Source organism: Lepus europaeus, chromosome 4, assembly GCF_033115175.1.
Source record: "Lepus europaeus isolate LE1 chromosome 4, mLepTim1.pri, whole genome shotgun sequence".
In the NCBI taxonomy this organism is placed as follows: Eukaryota; Metazoa; Chordata; class Mammalia; order Lagomorpha; family Leporidae; genus Lepus; species Lepus europaeus.
Window position 1 is genome coordinate 113,045,284 of NC_084830.1, and position 23,982 is coordinate 113,069,265.

Consider the following 23,982-nt stretch of genomic DNA (forward strand, 5'->3'; position numbering starts at 1 on the left):
CAAGGAGACTTCAGAGATCACTTGATTTGTTCATGTAGTTGAACAGCCGGCAGCAGTGGAAGGGGCGGATCTGTTGTCCATCATTTTGAGAGACAATTTAGTGTAATTGGTAAGAACACTACCTTTAAATTTCAAGAGAGCTACAGGTAAGTCCTGGCCCTGACAATTATTAGCTATGTGATTTTGGAAAAGTTATTTGACCTCTTTGAGTCTCAGTTTCTTTATCTGCCAAATGGGAACAATGAAAGAGTCATCATTAGGCATTTACAATACTGTTCCTTCCAATGTCTACAGCACAGGGCCCGATACTTCAAATGGTAGCTAACATTCACCGAATGTGTAATACTTCTTTTAATATTATTGTTCTGCCACCACAAATCCACCTACTGTCTCCTTACAATTCTTTGGAACAGCTTGAGTCTTGAAATTCATTTGATACTTGGAGGTACTTCTCCCACTTCAAAGAAAGGAAGACAACACTTATCCCATTTAAAATAAAAAGTGGAAAAAAATAAAAAGCCAAATGCTACAGGAGAAAAACAGGAGCTGAAAGCTCAGGTTGTAAGGACATTTTTGCTTCTCTAGGAATCTCATGTGGAACACCCATTACCAAGCTGGTTTAATTTGTTTAGTTAATAAACTTTATATGACCCATTTTTATTTAGCATGTGTACTAGAAGCTTTTTTTATATAATTTCTGAGTCCACAGTGGCATGCTTTCCCTGAACATTTATGACATTCCACAACTCAACTTCCAAAGAAACCCATTACGAAATTAAATGAATCCAGGTGGATAATTTGAGAGGGTAACTATATTGCAGGCAGCAAAGACAATATGTAAATATTACAGCAATCTCTCTGACACGGTATTAGAAGATGAAAGAAAATGAAATCAACAAACTATGAGATACTGAATTAATTTACTTTCAAATATTAAAAGTAATGAATCTTTTTATTTTCAGATTCCTATGACTCATCTTAATACTACACTAATTTTTAACTCCATTATATCACTTAACACATATTTGCATCACAACACTCTCCAAATGAATGTCTAGCACTTTTTTTCAACCACAGTTTGCCAGAAATTATTTTTATCCTTTCCCCATTCTGGATTTCAACAGAATATGGTGAAATTAGTTCTTAAGTAGTGAAAAGAGAGAAGCCAATACTTAAGATATGTTGCATTTTTCAACATGAACAAACAACTGAGAAAGAAAGCACAACCGGACAAGTCATCATGGGAACTACAAAGAAGACAACCATTCTGCATCTGGGTCTCCTTCACTGTTTACTGTTAATATGTTACCCCCAGCTCTCGTGGGTATTTAGGGAGTGAACCAGCAGATGGAAGATCCCCCTGTCTCTCCCTCTGAATCACTTTGCCTTTCAAATAAAATAAATACTTATTTTAAAAAAGAAACACAGAACACAGGAACCAAAATTAGTGCTCACATGATTTAAAAATGATTGCAGGGCAGACTTTCTATCAGGGTGTCCTTAAAAAAAAAAAGACTTTTTTTTTCTTTTTTTAGACAGTGACACATGAGGTCGATGTCTTCAGAGGGAATCTTAATGTCTTAAGTTTATCCATTAAGTGCTGGACATGCTGTATCACTGTAAAGCCAGGTGACTTATTTATAGAAGAGGTGTCCAACACCCTCTTCCATGGGTGACATTGTCCCACCATGGCACCCCTTCCTCATATCCATACAACATAGGCTAAGGTGGCCTTTACAGCCATAAATTTAGTGAGCCACCCAACAGCTGTCAAGGAGATGAGTCCTTGATCCCTTCTTTGAGTTTACTGAGTTACACCAAGCATTGCATTTCCTCTACTGAACAATGCTCCATGTCCAATCCTTTGGCAGTTTTACTATAATTTTGTCTTAAATGTTTTTATTTTAAGCTCTGCTATGATTCTTATACTGTATTCCACAGGAATGATAATGAACAATGGTACTATATGATTAAAAAAAAAGTTCACAACAGGCTCAGTTGACTGTATATAAACACACATGTCTACATATTTGTGTGTAGGAAGCATGACAAGTGGCAGGAAAAGAGAGCTACCTGTATGTCTAAGATATACTTGGTGCAGTGACTTTGGTCTTTCTGTCAAGTTTGCACAGTTGTCTCAGCGGAAAAGAGTTCATTTTGTACACAGTTATCCATGCTGACACTTAGGTTGTCACACAGTCACGTGCCACATAGTGTCATTTTGGTAAACCACAGACAGCAAACATGACAGTGATCCCATAGAATATACTGTCTATGATATGACAGCCATCTTAGCTTGTTCAAATACACTCTATTATGTTTGCACAACAATGCAATCTCCTAAAAATGCACTTGACAGAACATAACCTTGCTGTTAATTGATGCACCACTGTATTTTGAGATCAGGCCCCTCTTCTCATGGTCACCACCTCCTCTTCATTTCCTCAATAAATGATATTTTGGAAATGTGGCAGTGCATCCAAGGAATAAAAGGTGTAGAGGCAGAAAATGACCTATTTGCTGCCTTCTACCTAAAGGAGGAAGAATGCTAGTGGGTTTGTCAAATTCTCTGTTTTATTTATTCCTCGCAACAAAGCAGGTATTTATCTTTTTCTTTTTACTAGTAAGGAAGATAAAGCTCAGAGAAAACTTACAAACTAGTCTAGGTTAACTGAGCTGTAAGTGGAGGAGACAGATTCGACTCAAACACCTACTTGCTTCATGATGAAAACTGATTTTGTTGCTCAATAACTTTTATTATCTTAGTAAACTTTAGTAAACCATTTTAGCAGTAAGTTATACTGCCCCATCAATTCCAAAAGGACTGAGAGATGAAAAAGCAGAAATCTGGAAGAAAAAGCAGCAGGACTTCAAGAAAACCAAATATTGTTTTGTTGTTTGTCCTGATGCATCCTAATAAATTCCTTTCTTTCTCATTGAACTGTTGCACTGAAAGGAGTGTCTGTAATTATAAAAGCCTTCTTCTATAATCAGTCATGATATGTAAGGGATAAATTATTGGTCTCCCAGCTCATTACAGGTAACTACCCTCCATTTTTTTGTTCGTTTCTGTGAGCATTCCGTCATGGGCATACATAGAATACACACAGATACAACTCTGACTTTTTAGGTTTTGATGCTATATTGATTTTTCAGTCCTGCAATGAACTTCTATGAACATGCTTACGAACACAGTATGGACTCATAATTAAGATTCTTGTTTATGTTATCAAAATCATTGAAAGCAAAGTTTCTCAGATGTGAACATGCATCACAACTCCCTGGGGAGCTTGATAAAGCATGGACTAATCAGCTGACTCCTGGAGGTCTGAGGTCTCCCAGGGATTGTGGATCTCTGATCAGTTTCCAGTTGATGATAGGATGGTTTGAGGACCATTCTTTGAAAAGTACTCACTTAAGGCAAAGAATACTCACACACACACATACACATATACATATATGCATATATGCATACACATATATTTTTTCTGTTTCTATTTCTCTTGCTTTACTCTACAGGTAAGAATATCTTTTCTAACTTCTATGGAATTTCAATATCTGAATGTGTATTTAGGGGTAAACATATCAAAGATTTAATTTTACTTTATACTATGTTGCTAAGTGACATCAGGGTCTTGGTTAATATCATTTCAAACTATGTTTTTCCATTTGCCAAGAAAATTTGCTGCTTTTGCTATTGTTCTTATTTGATTCTCACAACCACTTACTTGCCTTATTGAACATGGTTAATATACTACAATGATCCACAATAGAGGTGAAATAAACAAAGCGTAGTCAGATTAATTGACTTGTCTATATAGCTAGAAAGGATTGAAATTGATATGATTTTGATTCAAATTTTAAAATTTCTCCAGTATGCAAACCATGTGTATAAATACATAACCCAATAGGCACAGCCAGACAGATAAAATGAAGTCAGGTAGCACAACAGCAGTGCACTGGGCCATGAGATAGGAAACTTGGAACCTAATTTCCTAGGTCTGCTTGAATAGTTTATATGCTTTTGGTGACAAAGTATGGATTTAAACAAACTCTTCTATAAAATGAGGGGTAGACCAGATAGCTGTTTTGCATTCCAGCTTATTTGTTTAGCTAATTATTCACCAAAAAGTAATCAGTATGGAGTTATCACATACTGGGCACTATTTTAGGTCCTGAAGTTAAAGAGATGGGTGAGATGAATCACATAACATTTTTGCATATCATGAAACTGAGAGTCTAAGTATAGAAGAGTAAATAACCAACCAGCTAATTAAATAAAGTGATGAGTGTGTCTTTAATAAATAAAGCATGGCGAGATGATAGAGAATGTCTGACCAAAGTACTGTAATAGTTAAAAGTCAAGGCTTCCCTCATGGAAGGTGATGTCTGAGGGAACCTCTGGTTGACAAAAGTGAGCTATCAACAGAGTGACTAGGAGTTGCAGAAAGCACATAAACCCAGCATTGTAAACCAGGTTGGTTGTTATTTTTAACAAAACAGAAGATGATCAGTATTCGAGATCCAGCTGAGTAAGAAGCAGCAAATGACAAAGTCAGAGTGCTAGGCAGAGCCAGGATCTTGAATGGCACGATACAGCTTGGAAGGAAAGACCTGACTTGATTCAAACTAAGTTGACTCACTGTTTCCATTGGCACCGAGTAAGTATATAAAAAGAGCACACTCACAAATAGCAACCAATTTCAAACATTCTGACCTTTAAATAAATGTTTTCCCCTAGTTTATTTAGCATGTGAATGAGAAAATACAAATTAATATGCCAGCCAAAACTGTGTCCTCACCATTGATACTTTAAGGATATTACTAAGTATTATAAACACGGGCAACTCAAATAATAATTAGGGGGAAAATCATATGGAAATTGCTAACAAACTCATTAGAGTGTGCTTAATTATTGCAGTGAAGGGTTAGCAAGAGGATTGGAGCTTACGGAATAAATCTGTTTGCACATGGATTGATATGCTTGTATCATAATTACTCACAGCTGTTGGACTTTCTAAGTTTATTAGGAACTTAATTCCAAAACTTTCATGCTGAAAAGATTTTCTGAGAGAGAAGTGTTAGCCTAGTGCCAGTAATGTAAGCAGGGAACATTTTTCTAGCAATTCTTTTCGGCGATTACTTACAAAGTAACTACAGATCTCCTCATTATACATAATGAAGTGGATCTGCTCATTTTTGATTTTCACACACTTTGCAGAAAGAGCAAGTCTCCTGATTGAAACTGCTGAAGCCCTGTGATGAGACGTGGTGTGTAATATGTATTCCAATTACAAAACGATCTCAGAAAACAGGCTTGATGCCTGATGTATTCATTTGAAAGCAATTCTTGGCTAAATTGATCTTTAAATAATCTATCTATATGCTTGTTAATTTAATAGATCAACTGACATCAGGAGAAGACAGGAGTGCTTCATCCTTCACACTCTATCTTAGAGTTGACAACCAATTCCTCTTGGTGATTCATTTATTACACTTTATAAATTAGAAGAAATGTACTGGGTCTCTAAAAGACAACTGAAGCTTTGCCTGATACTTTTTTTTTTCTTATCAACCATCAATCAGAAAATTAATAATGTGCTTAGGCCAGTAATTTTGATCCCACTCTAATTTTTGGTCTGTTTAAATGATGACTGCTGTTCTGCCTTTAGGTGCTGTTGACATAAATGAAGTGATGATTTGTGCCCTTTGTTTGTAAGGTCCCTTTTCAGACCAGCTTTGATAGTGCTAAGATTATCTGATGGGGAGAATTAATAAAGGGAACAGAATCTTAGAGACAAAGGGTCACCACAGTCAACGAATTTGCTAGTATGCATGCATACAAGCATACATACTGCTCTGCAAACACAGATCAAAACATACTTTTTTTATACTTTATACTTATATATATATATATATATTATACTTTAGACTTTTTATTCTCATTGCCATATATCCTGCATTTAAGCCTTTCCAATTGCTCTTATGTTTCCCCAATACTTACTCTGGACCATCATATAACCATGCCTATGTCCGTTTCATTCCTCCTCCATGGGATGCCCTTCCTTACTTGAGTTAAAATCCTTCCCCACCTTCCTGGACAAAAATCAACATCTTATTCTATGAAAGAAGCTTGTCTCACTGCATCCCTGGCAAAGTCAAATGTAAAAAAAAAAATCAGTTTTTAAAATTAGTATATTGTCAGTTTCAGTACAAATAGGAACAGTAGCATCGCTTCTTGGCCTTTTGGCTAAGATCAAGTGTAGGAACAGTAGCAATCCTAGTGATAGGGAACACTTATGGAGATCTTACTCTGTGTTAGGTAGTGCTCTAAAGTCTTTGCGTACTACCAAGTTAATCTTCATAATAGTGCTACTATGTAAGTGATTTTATTCTCACCTTTTTGCCTTTGACCAAGAGAAGCAATCAGAGACCAAATATTCTGTTTTGAGGCAATCAGATTTTAAGCAAACTGAGTCACATATTGGACCCATTTTGGCTTTTGAATCCTGTCTCTTAGCTCCTGCATTGTAGCACAGACCAACCTTGCAGGGTAGCTGAAAGCATCAAGGCCTAGTATAGTGCTTCCAACAGTTAAAGAAAATGTGACTATTTTGCTATTATATGTAACATGATGGTTACTACAAAACAAACTAAAAGTAATGATTAATAAACACTATGCTATAAAGATTCTTTTTACATATCAAATCAGTCTATCATCTCAGTTTATTGTCCAGACACAACTTTTATGCATGAGTCCACAACTCATATACATGACTATTGTGCAAAATAAGTATTCAATAAGGAAATAAATGAATGAATAAATGAATGAACCAGCTAATCCAAGAAGCTTCTGGATGGGTTTTTCCCTCTCCTCCATGGTTCCCTGAGGAGCAATACTAAATCCTTCAAAAATCAGACAAATATTAAGCCACTGAAGCATGGATTAAATCAACTTTTCCCCTTCCATTTCAATGAGCTATTATTTAAAAAAATAAAAACTCTCAAAGCAATATTTTTAAAAGTCTACATCCTGAAGTAAAACACGAAAATTATCTGATTAATGCAGATAGCCACTCACCAATTTACAATCTTGAACTCAAGAGAATCATTTAGCTAATTGTATAGGTGATTATTATGCTTTTCACAGAAGTGTGTATCATGCATTTAGAATTTTTAAATTGCATCTCCAAAAGAATCCTCTTAAATCTAATTATTGTATACTCAGACTTTTCCATAATCAGCCAAAAGATTTATTTATTTATTTACAGACAAAAAGCTTTTAAATATGTGGAAATCCTCTTGTGAGGTGAATTAAACATTTTAAAATTAAATAGACTTTTAAAAACATAGATTGAAAGATACATTAAAATAACTGGTCCATGAAAAAAAAAAAAACCCTCTTCTGTATATATTTCTTGACAAGCATATAAAATTAAATGTGTGATCATTAAAAAAAAAAAAGACCATATCAGAACAAATAAGGCCGGCGCCATGGCTCACTTGGCTAATCCTCCACCTGCGGCGCTGGCACCCCAGGTTCTAGTCCCGGTTGGGGTGCCGGATTCTGTCCCAGTTGCTCCTCTTCCAGTCCAGCTCTCTGCTGTGGCCCAAGTGCTTGGGCCCTGCACCTGCATGGGAGACCAGGAGGAAGCACCTGGCTCCTGGCTTCGGATCAGCGCAGCACGCTGGCCGTAGTGGCCATTTTGGGGGTAAACTAACAGAAGGAAGACCTTTCCCTCTGTCTCTCTCTCTCTCTCACTAACTCTGCCTGTCAAAAAAAAAAAAAAAAAAAAACAACCTAATATACTGAGAGAAATTTGGATGATATCTCAGAGAGTATTTTGAGATAAAGTGCTGATATGGCTGTTGAGTTTGGCTAATGGTTCAAATTTCCACTACTGTGACTGGTGATTGGTTCAAATTCACAGTGTTGCTTCTCTGAGATTGATACAGAAAACATTTTCAAGAAAAAAAAAAAAAAAAAACAGAGACAGGATGGGAATAAGGAAAGAATCTTCAGTAGTGTTCTGTTTCTTTCAGGGGTCTTGGGTAGAAACACTAGAAAAACTAGTTTTCAGAACTCTATTATTGGCCTGAAATTCATAGTCATATATGTTCATATCAGTTTTCAAAGAAACCACAAACCTACATTATATGTATACCTAATTATAAATTATATTCTATATTACATGTGTTATTATTGCATATAGTGTAAAATGTATGTACACATTTCACAAATATATGAAATAAGTAAAAAGAAGTTCAGTAGTGCCTTCCTATACTACATTTGAGAAATACTGCTCTACATAACAGCAATGTTAATATTTAAAAGAATAGGGTTTCCCAATTGGGAATTCAATATGTCAGTATCCCATAACACTGTGATTGGCCAAAAATTTAACCATGGACCCATCAACTAAAATCACTGCCCACATTTTTTAGTGATGTTCATAAAAATTTTAGTGATGTTCATAAAAATCTCTTTTTGGCACTCATTTTTATGATTGCAGCCAAAAAAAATCTTTTGAGGACAAATGAATGCTTTAGGGAGGCTTTTAATATACGGAAGGTTTGTTTAACAGTTCCTCCCTGGCTGAGTAAGTGGAGGGAACTTAGGGGATTCAGGTGGGATTGCTTAAACTTAAGTACATGGGAAAAGAACTTTATTTACAGAGCTATCAATTTTCTTTAGGAAGCTGGTACTGCAGAGAGAACATTAGACTATGAATCAAAAATTGTGGGTTCCAGCACTGGTGGTGATTTCTGCATGGAAGTTACTGTATAGCCCTGACCAAGTCATTTAACCTTTTTTAAGTCTCCATTAAAAACCCAGTAAAATTCTTCCTTTACAGCTCCTTCTATATACTTGTTTATATGCTAGCCTGACTAATTAATCCCAACTCTGGTAAGATTTCAAAAAGAGAATTCCCTTTCTAGACATTTTTTTCTAACTTTACGGAATTTTTTTTTTTGACAGGCAGAGTTAGACAGTGAAAGAGAGAGACAGAGAGAAAGGTCTTCCTTTTTCCGTTGGTTCACCCCCCAAATGGCCACTATGGTCGACACGCTGCGCCGATCCAAAGCCAGGAGCCAGGTGCTTCTCCTGGTCTCCCATGTGGGTGCAGGGCCCAAGGACTTGGGCCATCCTCCACTGCACTCCCGGGCCATGGCAGAGAACTGGATTGGAAGAGGAGCAACTGGACAGAATCCGGAGCCCCAACTGGGACTAGAACCCCGAGGTGCCGGCACCACAGGCGGAGGATTAGCCTAGTGAGCCACGGCGCCGGACGCTTTATGGAATTTTAATATTTAAGTTATTTGCGTAGCCCATGCTAAGTATCAGTAGAATTTGCTACTTGTAATAGTCATCATCTGGACATACTTCCAGGGACTTCCTGGGATGCAATCAAGCTCCCAATATTCATTAATAAGTGTCATAAACACAGAACAGAAGTCATGGTTTTCAACTCACTGGATCATCAGAGTGACTTACTGAGTTCGTTTGAATCCCACATCTCTATCCAGCAGTTTACGATTCAGGGCATCTGAGCCCCAAATTTACTTCCAAGCCTAAGTTTTCCAGCCACCAACTTCAACAGGAAGCAGATGGAATTACAACACCCATGACATTCATAATATGGAAACAAACCAGTTACTCAGGAAACGCCCAGCTATTCCTGATAACACAAGGAAATTTCTCTCTTGAGACTGAATCAATGAACCAAAGCAAATTTGCTACTGGTAATAAAAAATACTGTCCTTCACTCAGGGACTGCAAAACGCTCTGCCATATTCTTTAAGATAGATTTCCAGGCATGGTTTTGCATACACTAGTCAAATTTCTCTTTTGTAAAATTGTACATATAGGACAGAACAGTACCTGGGTCATATAACATAATTAATATTTGTGTCAAGCTGGAAGGAAAAAAGAAGAGAAAGTAGGGGAGGAAGAGAAGAAAGAAGCAAGGAGTATGGTTATGTTAGAATGAGATTTCCAGGAGCCCAGCTAATCCCTACAATGGTTAGGTCATTTGGCGCCACCAATTCAATTCTAGAAAGATTCCTCAAAGCTAACAGTTTCACTGCTTCAAATGAAACACTAACTGATGTAATGAGGAACTTGGGATAAAGCCAGCATTTGCCATGTATGTTCAAGAATATGTTAGCTGGTTTGCTCCAATTATCCCTAAATGTCTTTTTAGAACTTTACAAATCCCACTCATTTTTCAAGGGCTAAGTCAAGATTTTAGTTTTTTTCTAGAAGCATACGTCAACTATTCCAAACCTAAACTTTTTTTTCTTCTTGAAACTTTCTGAACTTGTAAATGTTGATAAGTGTATCTTACCAGCCTGAAAGGAGTGAAAATCCTTCAGCAGAATGGCCTCATCTGAAAAACGAATACACCTCCAGAATACCTACAGAACCTACTCAAGTTCTGCATTTCCATGCCTAGATTTGATAAATAATCCTAGATCCCAAATATTTCGCTCCTACTTCTAACTTGTTCCACTGCTTTCCAAACATTTGCACAGAGCTGTATTTTCAATACCTTAACCTCAAAATACTAAAAGTTAAATTTCCTTTCCTCTTAGATTGACTCTTTCAGTGTTGTTCTTTACTACACAATCTAGAATCCTTGCTCAGAAAGTGATTCTAGATTGTGTAATAAAGAACAACACTGAAAGAGTCAATCTAAGAGGAAAGAAAATTTAACTTTTGATATTTGGTCGTCTATACTGGTGGGAAGAGACCACTTTGAGATTTAAAGTAAAAAAAGCTGAAGTACTTCAGGATTCATAATTGACTGATTTTTTAAAACTGAGTTGATTTAAATATGGGTGCAGTGACTTTCTTACAAATATGCATATGTATGAATGTTGATTTAGTGTGCAGTTCTGAGTGGATTTTGTGATTCTCTACTCCAGTGTCATTTTGGCATTTTATTACATTTATATGTATTCATGTATTTCAAAATAGGCCATGGTATTCATACACACAAAAAAATACAAACATTTTTCTCTGAGAACTTCCTCATTCTTTAGAATTTGCCTTCCATATTTGGATCCAGGAAGCTTTGCCCCATGGGTGTTGTCACTATTTGTGGCACTAGTAACGCCCAGGGGTAAAGACTTTTCATTGCAGACCCTCTTCAAAAGGAAGCCTCTTGAGGCACTGAGAAGCTGGGTGCTGTTTAAAATCCCCCACTTGACTTCTGCAAGTATGAAATGACAGTATTAGGCTCATTCCAAGTCACCTCCTCTGGGCAATGAACAAAACTGCCATTGTCAGCAAGTATGTGTCAGATACGCCCTATGTGCCAGGCATTATGGCGGGTGCGGCAGGAGAAACTGAGCAATACTGATCCAATTCCTGACTTTACAGCCCTCAGAATCAAAAGAGAAGGGCATAAAAGTCATCACAATAGCTGAGATATGGAATCAATCCATATGTCCATCAACTAATGACTAAAGAAATCGTAGATATACACGATGGAATACTACACAGCCATAAAAAAGAAAGAAATTCTGTCTGTTGCAACAAAAATGGATGCCATTGGAAACCATTATGCTAAGTGAAATAAGCCAGTCCAAAAAAGACAAATATGTTTCCCCTTATTTCTGTTAACTAACATACACAATACAAAAAATGTAATGCATGTGAGCAAAATTGACATTTTGAGATTTGATGATTATTTACAGCCCTCGTCTACACTCTTGAGGAACAGTGGTTTTTCCACTTGCTGGTTGAATTCTTTATTTAGTGGAGGGTTAAGCTTGTGATTATAAAGCAAATTGAATGAATGTCATTGTAAATATTAAAATATAAGAAAGGAGCGAGGGTAGGAATGAGGGAGGGAGGAGGGGTTGGTGGGAAGCATCATTATACTCTTAAAACTTGTGCATATGAAATATATGAAATTTGTTCCTTTTATATACATAAAAAGGGAAAGATCATTATCAAACAAAAGAAAATAATCACAAGAATTTAATTATAGCCCATGATCTGTGTTTCAAAAGAAAAGGCCAAAATATTTACAGCACAGTTCTATAATAATTAGTTCTGAGGTAGCCTGTGGGTGGGGTTGTGGATCAGGGAGGGCTTTTCTGAGGAAGTGGAGTTAGAGTCCAAAGCAAAATTAAAAGAGGGAAGACAAAATAAAAGGCAAAGGCCATGGTGTGTGGTACAGGGTGTGATTTCCCAGGAAAGGTGAGATGAGTCAAAAGGGGAAGCAGGGCCTATTAGCAGTAAAAGAAGACAGCCCTGGGGCAGGGGCAGGTGAGTCTGATGAAGAGTGAGGGGCCAGGCCTCCTACAATATGCTGAGCAACCAGGTTTCTATTTTAAAGACAAATGAGAAGCCCTTCGCAAATGACTGGAGAAGCTAAACCACCATGACCCTGTTTCTGCTTCAAAATGATGGATCTAGTTGCAAAGTGGACAACTGACTGGCAGGGCTAAGTGGATGTATGGATAACAGTTGCAGTTTCAACAAGCTCCCAGGTGGCAGCTGAAGGTAAGTGGACAGGGTGGTAGATATGAACACAGAGAACAGAGAGGAGATGGAGAGATACTGGGAAGGTGAATTCACTGGAAGTTGATCAAGGCTGATAACAGGGATGAGGGAGAAGAAAATAAAAGACAGCTACACTGCTCTTTACAAAATAAAAAAAAAGTTTCCTTATCAGCATTTTAAGATTTGCTCTTAGGAATTTCTTTCTTTCTTCTCAAATCTGGCATCCTCTTACTAAAAATGTGAAAACTCATGAGAGCTATAATCTCATTGCTGCCATTTCTTACGAATGGATAATGTATCAATGAGTCCACAATTAGCTAGGACAGAGAGACATGGAAAAAATCCATGGTCTTAAAAGTCAGGTGGGCCAAGATTCAGCTGCCAGGTCTGGCTGTTTAGTAGTAGCTCTTGGCAATCACTTCATTCCTGAATTTATACTTGCCCTATATGTAAATTGGGCTTTATAACACATACTTCACAAGTTAATCATGATAATAAATAAGTGGTATCACTGTAATGTATACGAGCACATTGACATTTTGAGATTTAGTGATTATTTATAGCCCTTGTCTACACTCTTGAGGTACAGTGGTTTTTCTACTTGCTACTGGTTGAATTCTTTATTTAGTTGGAAGAATATCAGGGATATGGTAAATGCTACTATCTATGACTTCAAAGGGGCGGTAATAAACTCCCTCCAACTAGATGACAGTATACAAACTAGACCCTACCTCTATCATTCTATAATGTCTTTTTATTCCCCACTCTTTAGCCATGTCCAGTGTCTTTCTCTCTGGACACAGGCAGCAGGGTTGATCTTAGGGTCTTTTCCATAGCTTTTTCCTGTCTGGATCACCCTGCTCTTCCCATAGCTCACATCTTTCCAAGACTCAAGAGAGACTCAAACATCACTCTCAGTGAGTTCTGCCATGGCCATCCTCGAGGAAACAGCCTTCTTTCCTTGTCATCTTCCATTCCATTCTTCATTGTCTTTTCTTTACAACCCAAAACATTAACTGAAGTTATTGTGTTTATTTGCTTGTAAGCTTACCGACCCTATTCCAACAGTAATGCAAACAAAAGCTCAGAGATCTCATCTATTTTAAATCCCAAACAGCCACAAAGCACAGAGTATTGGGAGGCATGCAAAAATAGCTGTTGAATGAACAAATGAATATAAAATAGCCTCAAGTACTACAAAAGAGGAGCAAACTCCGCCAGTGATCCAAAACCCTGTTGGCTACAGGAGGACACTGGGGAGCACTTTCCTAGCTGGACTGAAAATAAATCAATCTTCTTTATAATTTTGCCTCAGGTGACAATTTCCCACTCTGGGGCTTTCCCAGTAAAGATACTCACAGATAGAGCTTCATGTATCTCTGCTAATTTCCCCTCTGAGTAGTGACACTCTTAAGGGGTACATTCCCAGAATACTGTTCCAGTTTGCCTTTAAAGATATTATAAATGGCTATTATATTTTAAGTAATAAAAGTGTTGGGATGTGGGAGGCTTTAATCGGAGATGTTTTATAAACTAAAGGACAATGAAATCATCACCTATCACCTAGACCCTCAGAAGCACCCAAAGCAGTGTACTTGGATTTCACACAGCACAGTCCCACCACTTCTCTTTCTCCCTTTTTTTTCTCCATAGAGATGGAACTGCAACAAGATTCAACAAGCAGGGCCTTTCTGGGTGATTATAACACACCCTGGGTGGCAGCCTAAGGCACAAGAAGTGCAATATTTCCCCAAATCCCAGAGAGCTCTATTGCCTTAATCTAGTTGACTCTCCATGTAACAATGAGAAAATCAGTCTTTGTATTTACTGGACACTGCAAAGGTGAGTATGCAATGTTATTATCACCCCATCAGTGAGCCTAAAAAGTATTCAGAGTCTGAAAAACACCATCCCGGCTGATATTCAAGTGGGAAGTCAATTCATGTACCTGCTTAGTCCTGGATTTTCTGTGATTCATTTAAAATACTTTGGTCTAGAGACACTGTGATGTGAAAACAATCGATAGAAAAATATGTACCAATGGAAGCATTGTGCATAAGGTTTCAGGGCATAATCTTTTCAGACTTAAAAATTAAATGTTAATAGTTAACAATTATAGAGCCTTTAGAACAAGGCAGTTAGTTAAATATGGGTTATCCCATTTCATCTTCAGAAGAGAGCTAAGAATGAACATGGTTAATAACTTCAATGTATACATGACATAACTAAGGCTTATAGAGATCATAGCAAGTTCACCCAAGGTCCCACATCTCAAAAGTGGTCAACCAGGATTTGAACCGAGGTCTTCTTTCTCTTCCTCTCCCACTCCCTATTCTTTCTCTCTTTGAAAAGTCAAAATTTTAAAACAAAACAATTTGACCTCCTTCAAATCTTATTCTCTCAATTATAGATATGCTACAAAACCTTGACTCTCTAAACCCACTTTTCCTTCTTTTTTGGGGTTAAAATATTTTTTTATTTATTTGAAAATCAGACTTCCAGAGAGGGAAAAACAGGGAGAGAGAGATATTCCATCTACTAGTTCACTCCCCAGATGACTACAATGGCCAGGCCAAAATCAGCAGCCAGGAGCTTCTCCCAGGTCTCCCATGTAGGAGGCAAGACCCCAAGTACTTGGGCTATATTCCTCTGCTTTTCCCAGGCCATCAGTAGGGAGCTGGACCAGAAGCAGAGCAGCCAGGACATGAATCAATGCCCTTATGGAATGCTGGTGTTGTAGGCAGCAGCTTCACCAGCTACATCACAAAGCCAGACCCCAAATCCAACTTTTCTAATGTGGAAAATAGTGATGATCATGGGATTTACTTCATACATTGTTTGGGAGGTTAATACAGCAGAGTACTTGACTTATGGTAAGTACTCAATAAATTATAATAATTTCCCATTATCATTACTTTATACAAAACTCTATTCTTGATTCAGGTACAGAAAATCTTCTTCTAGCTGACAGTTAACATATTTGGAAACAATGCAAGCAATATACAGCTAAAAAGTCACTGAGTAACACAGGGTGTTAGAATACACAGTCAACTGCAGATTATTAGCCAAGTAAAAGGGTGCTAAATGTTTCTACCATTCTCATTAAACTCCACCCTCCTCACCAAGTTCCCCAAAGGCAGGCATTATTATCTGCTGTTTACAAATGAATTGGAGGCCAGAGGTTATTTATTCAAGGTCACAGAACCAGCAAGTACTACAGGCAGAATGTGAACTCAGAGTAACTCTTTCCAAGGCCTACATTCTCCAAGCTGCCTCCTACTGCCAAAGGAACTCAGAGGAGGTTGGTGCTGTGGCACAGCTGGCTAAGCCTCTGCCTGTGGCACCGGCATCCCATTTGGATGCCAGTTTGTCCTGGGTGCTCCTCTTCTGATTCAGCTCTCTGCAATGGCCTGGGAAAGCAGTGGAGCATGGCCCAAGTATACGGGCCCCTGTACCTGGGTTGGAGACCCCAAAGAAGCTCCTGGCTCTTGGCTTTGGATGAGCCTGGCCCAGCCATTGTGGCCGTTTGGGGAGTGAACCAGTGAATAGAAGACCTTTCTCTTTGTCTCTCCCTCTCTCTGTGACTCTGCCTCTCAAATAAATCAATAAAAAGGAACTCAGAGGTGGAAGGAGTTGGTGGGTACTAGAGGAAGAGAAGGATATTTTAGAAAGTAGGAGGTATTGATTGGATTTTACAGTATAGTTTCAGGAGATAGAAGACTGTCATTGTAAGAGAAATCTCTGATGTTGAGTAAAGAAGGAACCTGTGAGGCATAACATCAAGAGGTAAGCTAATGTTGGAAGAGGAAGGAAAGCTAGATCAGACAAGGCCTACAAGGATAAGCAGTGGCTTTTGGGTTACACCTGTAATTAACTGAAGCAACTGAAGATGACTTGGAAACCATCCACTCTGCAGGAATATGCAAAATGAAGAAGGAAAGGTGTGGGGAACTGCAGGCTGGCCACCTGTGGGAACCTCCTCTACATAGCTTGCAGCAATCGGTGGACCACAAGTCCTACGAAAACAACCAGGTAAAACAGTTGAAACAGGATGGACTCTGCATAAACAACTAGGAGGAACCAGGTGAAACAGATGAACTTTCGACCTGAGGCTATACGCGCCCTTTCATCTGATTGGACGATATTAGCATAAACTGCACGTGAAGAAAACCGCTATTGGCTGTGGAGCACATGCTCCATGGGACTTGGGATATAAAGGGACATTGGGATCTGGGCGGGGGGCCGCCGTGGCCGCCGCCCCTCCTCCTCTTTTCTCCTCTCCCCTTGCCCTTTCCTTCTGTCTCCACGAATAAAGTTCCTTGAGAACCGAGAAACAGTGACCATGTCGTGACTGCGTTGGATCCTTGCTGGTGAGGGTTCGACAGAAAGGTCTCTTAGGAACAGTCCAAAGAGGGGGAAAAAAAAAAAAGAAAAAAAGAAGGATGAAGATCAGAGTGTGGTGGTAGGAGGAAGAAGAGGAGATCAGTAAATGCTAATGAGCTACTAAAGTCAGCTTCTAATTTGGCTGGTGCAGCCTCCTGAGGGCCAGGGCTGTGAGTTCGACTGCTCCCAATGCCGGGGCACACAAATGTGATATGCAAAGAATGAAATCTAGAACAATGCTGTTCAAATGCAAGGTTCTGCACAAGCCTAACACATCCTGTGATCATCATTTGTATTACACCTACAGAAACTCTCCTTTTTGCAGTTTATTCAAAGTAATGTGGCTGCCTCTAGATGTAACTAGTAAAATTTAAATAAGAGAGTTAGAACAAGGATGCATGTCCATCTTCGTGAATCAAAGTCTTATATTTACAAAGACTTACTGGAATATGTAAAACACATACCCCATGTATATCAAAGTTGTCAGGAAAATGGTTTTCAGAATTATCATCTCTTTCTACATTATGATATCAACAGGTAAATCCCAGCATCTGGTCACTATAATAATAATGGAATCCCATATTCTCTTTTCAAAGGAAACTCATATACTGAATTATCAGAGCTCAGATGAAATTCAGTTAATAGCTGAAATTGCTGTTTTCTTTAGTGTGTTGCCTTATCTCTTTTTAACAAGCCTTACTTACTAGGGTAATTGCACTGAATTCAATCCATTATCTATGGATTAATTCATTAGGGTGGTTTAAACTTTGGGAAAATGGATGGGTTATAACAGTCCTCCCCTCAATTCCACAAATTGACACTGTAAAACAAGTCTGTGCCATTTTTATGGAGGCTCCAATTCATGAAATAAAAATCAATGCAGACATTTCCTTTCCAAGCCCTCATGTCATTGTTATGCTCCCTCGGTTGCATGGAAAGCCTCTGGGTAAAAAGGAGGACAACTCTAATCAGAACGAGAGTCATTGTCCTCGGGAAAGCGTGAACAATGCATTTCTGGGCCAGTGCCCTCACCACTGTGGCGGCCCCTAGTGTTACTGCCTTGGGGATTGCAGCTACAGTTGCAGACAGTCCTCAGTCATGGGGCTGGTATCAGCAAAGTGCCTGGAAACCCTGGCCGAGCTTTTTCTGAACATAAAATAAAGTTGGATATCATCAGACCAGCAACACTTTTCCTTTGGCTTGATGTTGTTCTTTTCAAGTGATTTTAGGCAGTAAACAGATTTGATTAGGTATGGTAGTGGCTCCAAGATACTATTCTGTCTGTAACAGAGATTCCAGAGATGTAAAAATCCCAGAGATTTTTTTTTTAAATGCCAATTTTCAGGGCCCCATTCCCCAGAACTTACAATGTAGATTTGGATGAGTGCCCAGGAATGTTGATTTTTCACAAAACTGCAGGTGAGCCACATGCAAACCTTCAGTTTATAAGCAGTGCCCTTGTCATGTTTCTGCTTTGTGTTTAAGAACAGCCACTTAGCCAAATGAATAGGGAAGACTGGAATTGTTTAACATATGGCGCCAATCAATGGTTTTACTTTTATTAAATAGATGAACTAATCTGGAGAGCTGTGACAGAAACACACAGCAGGAACAACCTGCTATATTGTCCAACCCGAGCCACTATGTAGAGCTGAAGAAATCTGCCTTTCACACAGGCCTTCTGATCATATGTTGAGAAGGGCAAAGAAAAGTACTGACAATCTATTTCAAATTGTGAAATACATGAGCATTTGGAAAGTTAAAAATTACCAAAATATGATGTGGTAGTTTTAAAATGCCTTCCTTTCACTTAGACTTACATTCATGAAATACATGAAATCTGTTCTCTTTATATTGATTAAAAAAAATAAAACTCTTTCCTTTCAAAGGCAGAGCCTAATATTCCTTCCCTTTAACAGGGGTTGAATGAAGTGATTCACTTTTACTATGGTAGAGATAGCCAATTAACTCACTGCCAAATCTCTGACCCACATTAAACATTAAATGTTCATTTCTCTTCTAAACCATAAAATTGTGGGGTAATTTGTTATACAGCAATAGATAACTTAGAAAGCTGATAAGATTTATCTAACTTACAGTTGCTTTCACTTCTACTTTTGTTTACTCCTTAGCTAAGATACACAGACACATAAAAATTATCACACATAACATCAGTAAATACTTCATAGTTCATAAACATTACTGTTAAGTATAGTCTAAAAACATTAGATGAGGCCTGTGCTGTAACATAGTAGGTTTAGCCTCCGCCTGTGGCACCAGCATCCCATATGGGCGCTGGTTTGAGTCCTGGCTGCTTCACTTCTGATCCGGCTCCCTGCTCATGGTCTAAGTGTTTGGGCCCCTGCACCCACATGGGAGACCCAGAGGTAGCTCCCAGATCCTGGCTTCAGCCTGGTCCTACTCAGGCCTTTGTGGTCATCTGGGGAGTGAAACAGCAGATGGAAGACCTCTCTGTCTCTCCTTCTCTGCCTGTTACTCTGCCTCTCAAATAAATAAATCTTTTTTAAAAATTAGATAAGTAACAGTTAAATAATAGCATTTGGATGGCCTCATGAGGTGGTATGTGATAAGAAAACAATTAAGGTAAATGAGGACTAAAAATAAATCTGAAGAGCAGGGGAGACTCTAACAAGAAAATGGTCTTGTATTTTTACAGTCACGACTACTGCATGGAATTAAATTTATCAGTAATAACAGGAAGCTGTAATAGGAAGAGTGAAAAATCATCTTAGTCCTAGCTTTGCAAACCCTTCTCAAAAACAGGACTGGTAACAGTAGTGGCTAGGGCTGGCATGGAGTTGATGAAGATGAGTGTCAAAAAGTCTGAACGTACAATCACTGAAAAAGGCACCAGGAAAATTCTATGGTTTTGCTACCAGTCATGATTCAAAGAAGTGATAAGCTAAGTGATCCATTTTAGGAATCAATCACTAAAAATCAGCAAATAACTCAGATCCAGGTGATTTAAGAAAAGGATGAGGGGCCACCATCATGGGTAGTACTGGGTAAAATCACCACCTGTGTTGCCTGCATCTATAAGGTGCCAGCTTGTGTCCCAGCTGCTCGACTTATCCAGATCCCTGCTAATGGCCTTGGAAAAGCAGAGGAAGATGACCCCCGGTTTAAGTCTGGCCCAGAGCTTGCCATTACAGACATTTGGGGAGTGAACCAGAGGTTGGAAAATCTCTTTCTTCTCTTTCTCTCTGTCTCCCTTTATCTCTCCCTCTCTCTGTGTGTTCCTAGTTAAGAAGGAGAACAGTTTCTTAATGAAATGGGATGTGTTGTGAATGCGAAAAGCACCCAATTCATAGTTGTCTCTATTAGATTATGTATCTGCAGACAAATGCTTCATTTTGGTAAGCAGATTATTGAATCTATTTCACCATTTCCAACGAATTTTCTTGTTATTCAACTCTTGTTTTGAAAAGTTCTTAAATCTTGAAGTCTAACTGAAAGTCAAAATATCTGGGACTCAGAATACTGTAAGTGGATGAGTAACTTGTTACATCAGGATTTCTGTCTTTGGCAGAGTCAGAAATAGTACATATGTTATATGGCACATACTGGTGAATAAAATACAAAACTACCCAACTCTTGAATAATTATTGAAATCTCCCAAAGGAGAGAGGCTTGATTTGACTATAATGGTAGCAAAAAGAAATAAAGTCAAAACAACCATTTGCTCCAATAAGATCCTTACCCAACAATACACACAAACACATACACATATATACATCAACACACACAACTAAAGCACCCACAGATGACAATGAATGCTCCTGACTCATGCACACATTTAACCAATGCCAACAGCAACAACACATTAACATAACCAACACACACATGCACACACTCCCTAAAACTTAGCAACTGCACAAACAAAAACATGGAGGTGCTTCAAAAGGAGATCTATCTACCTTTCAAATAAAACGAAAGAAACTAAATTTTTAAAGGGTGCAAGCATTTGGTGTAGTCAAGATATCACTTCCTTATCTGAGTGCCTGGGTTCAACTCCCACCTCTGCTCCAACCCAGCTTCCTGCTAATGCATATCCTAGAAGACAGTGGATGAAGGCTCAAGTACCTGGAGCCCTGCCACCCACATAGGGGACTAGGATGGAGTTCCTGGCTCCTAGCTTCAAGAACTTCATTTGGAGAGTGGACATGCAGGTAGAAGGTTCTCTCTCTCTCTTTCTCTCTCTCTCTCTCTCTCTCTCTCTCTTTCCACACACATGCTTCTCTACTCTTCAAATCAAATGAAAATAAATAAATAAAATTTTAAAAGGAGGATCAACACAACAGTAGTTCCTGCCAGAATTCTTAGAGAGGCCAATGGGACCAACAGCCAGGCGTGAGTTGCGGATAGTGAGAAGCTTACTCATCCAAAGGCATTCAAATTCAGTAGTAAAAAGAAAAAAAAAAAAAAAAGAAATCAATGTGTTGGCAAAACAAAATCCTGTTGGCCATGGTGTAGGCTGTGGACTGCCAAGTGATAACAATGTCAGGATTGGTGGCATGCTTCCGGAGGAGTGTATAAAAGCACCAGCTAAATTGACTGGAGATGGAAAATCTGAAAGAAGGTAAAAAATACTTTTCTCATGAGTTTTTTGAAATGGTAAAAACAAACCAGACAAGCTGGGAAAAGGGAATTCAGTCATCCCCAGCAGTTTCTGCATAAATCATGTTACTGAATAAAATAGGACAACAAAAATAATAATGGGGATAACTCAGTATTACAAAATGAAACAAATGCAGCCCCCTCGTGGAAGGCAGAGGGAGGGGACTTTATTCAATGATCTATATTCAAAGCAGATGGCAATGGAACAGAAAGCCATGGTCCTACATGTGGGGCCAAGAGCCCGAAAATAAAGCTCACCCTTCTGCCATCTTATGCAGTGCTTTACAGAATCATTTTAATTGGGGGGAGGGAGAAGGAGACTGCATTTTAAGAGAGTTTTGTTTAAAGAAATCTACCTTTTCTGTTTTCCCTGTTGCCATTATGAATAATTGTGTATTTTCTTAAAAAACAACAGCAAGAGGAAAGTGATGATAACATAGGATTGCAGCTTTGGCAAGAGACTGAAAAACAGAAAATGCTGGAAAGAAACAAACAAAACAAAATCTTCAAAAATGAGGTAAAGGAATTTCTACCTCTGGCCTCCTCTTTGGCTGTTTTGATTGAAATATACGTACAGCAAAATGGCTCTCAAACGGAGTCCTTCCTTCTGGCTAAGGGTCTGTCATTTTCTTCCTCAAACACTACTTTAAGCAATTGCCATGTCTGCAGTGTTTGAGGGATTTTCAAAAACACAATGTACTTGAGGCAGAAACCATACTCACACTTGAACTATGCAGCAAGACTGAAGGTTGAATCTTTTCCTTCATTATTTTTTTCTGAAAAGTGAATAGGGTACTGGAGGAACACATATCTTTGCCAATATGTGGAAACAAGGTAGCTGGATACAGAAGTTTCCTTAGAATCTCAACTCATTGTTTTATTTGATCTGCTTTAAAATTTGTTTTGTTAATAACAATATAGAAACTTCAAGTATGGCAGCTTTTATATCACTAGTTTTTCTGCAGAATTTTCAGACCCTAGCTCTAGCATTTCAGAGGTGAATTAGCACAAGCTACACAAGGCTACATTTCATCTGATGCCTTTCTCAAACAAGCTCCCATTCACTTTCTGATGATAAAACAAACAGAACACAAAAAACGGGAAATATCATCACTAATGCTACATATTTTTGCTTGAATCAATAAAGATGGATTGCAAATATATTGAAAAGTGGCACACATATAAACCTACTAAGATGCAGTATATACAATAGTGTAAACACATGTAGCTGCCAGCACAAGTCTCCCACATGTATAATACACAAAAGTCAGTCCAAACATTTTTGCTTTTAAGATTTTTACAATGCAGTAGAGACTTCTTTGACTAACAAAAATTAGGCCAGAAAAATTCTCAAATTTATTGTATGTAAGAATAACTCAGTGATTTTGTTGAAAATATAGATTATTGCTCCACTCTCAGAAATTCTGAATTCAGAAGGTTGTATGGAGGTCTGGTGATCATCTGCTATGATCTTTAAAAGATTTATTTCTTTAATTGAAAGGCAAAGTGGCAGAGACAGAGGGAGAGACAAAGAGAGAGTTTCCATCCATTGGTTCACTCTCCAAACACCCACATAGCCAAGGCTAGGGTAGGCAAAGCCAAGAGCCAAGAGCTTTGTCCTGGTTTCCTGCATGAGTGGTAGGAACCCAAATAGTGGGGCCATAATCTACTGCTTCCTAGGCATATTAGCAGGAACATGGATGGGCAGCATGGAGGAGCTGGCACACAAAACAGGCACTGTGCTATGAGTTGCAGGCATCCCAAGTAGCTGTTTTGCCACCACTAGCAATACCCCAGAGTCTTCATTTTAAATGAGCGCCTCCTGATGAATTTGATGCATGTGGGTCATGGGCACACTTTGACAATGCACCATCTCACATCACTCAACATGCCTGACAATTACACACCTATTTTAGATTCTACACTAGGTATTGAGGGATGCAAAAGACCATGCCTTTAATTCATGAGCTATCAGAATAATGGTGGCTATTGCAAAAGCCTTCTTGACTTATATAATATAGCTCCATTTATATACCTGGTTAGGTGAAAGGACACGGGGCAGTTCTTATACCCTTAGAAATACTGCAGCATTCATTCCAAAAGACTATCCTTACCATGGCACAGAATGTCCTACGGGACTAACCCTGCTTTCCATTCCCTTGACCTGACGCCATTCTCCTCATTCAGCCACTCTTCTTGTCTTAGGGTCTCCAAAACGGGTGTACTTTCTCCAGTTCTTGCAGTGGTTTCCTTAAAGCCACGTACACTTCAGCTCAAATATCACCATTCCTGCCCAGCTTGCTGTGACAACCCAATCTAGAGCAAAAAACAGTACACACTCTCCAAAGATAGCATCCCATTTTATTTTCTTCACAGCAAGCATCATTATCTAAAATGATCTTATTCATTCATTTATGTAATTATTGCCTGGTCCTCTGGATGAA

At 38.5% G+C, this 23,982-nt stretch overlaps 1 protein-coding gene and 1 pseudogene across 9 annotated transcripts in view; one reads left to right on the forward strand and one right to left on the reverse strand.

Annotated features, from left to right (window-relative positions):
* The window catches only part of TENM2 (teneurin transmembrane protein 2), a 979,180-nt gene that overhangs the window by 611,846 nt on the left and 343,352 nt on the right, over positions 1–23,982 (reverse strand). The gene's annotated exons all lie outside the window — the stretch shown is intronic.
* LOC133758891 (U2 spliceosomal RNA) lies at positions 6,231–6,398 on the forward strand (annotated as a pseudogene).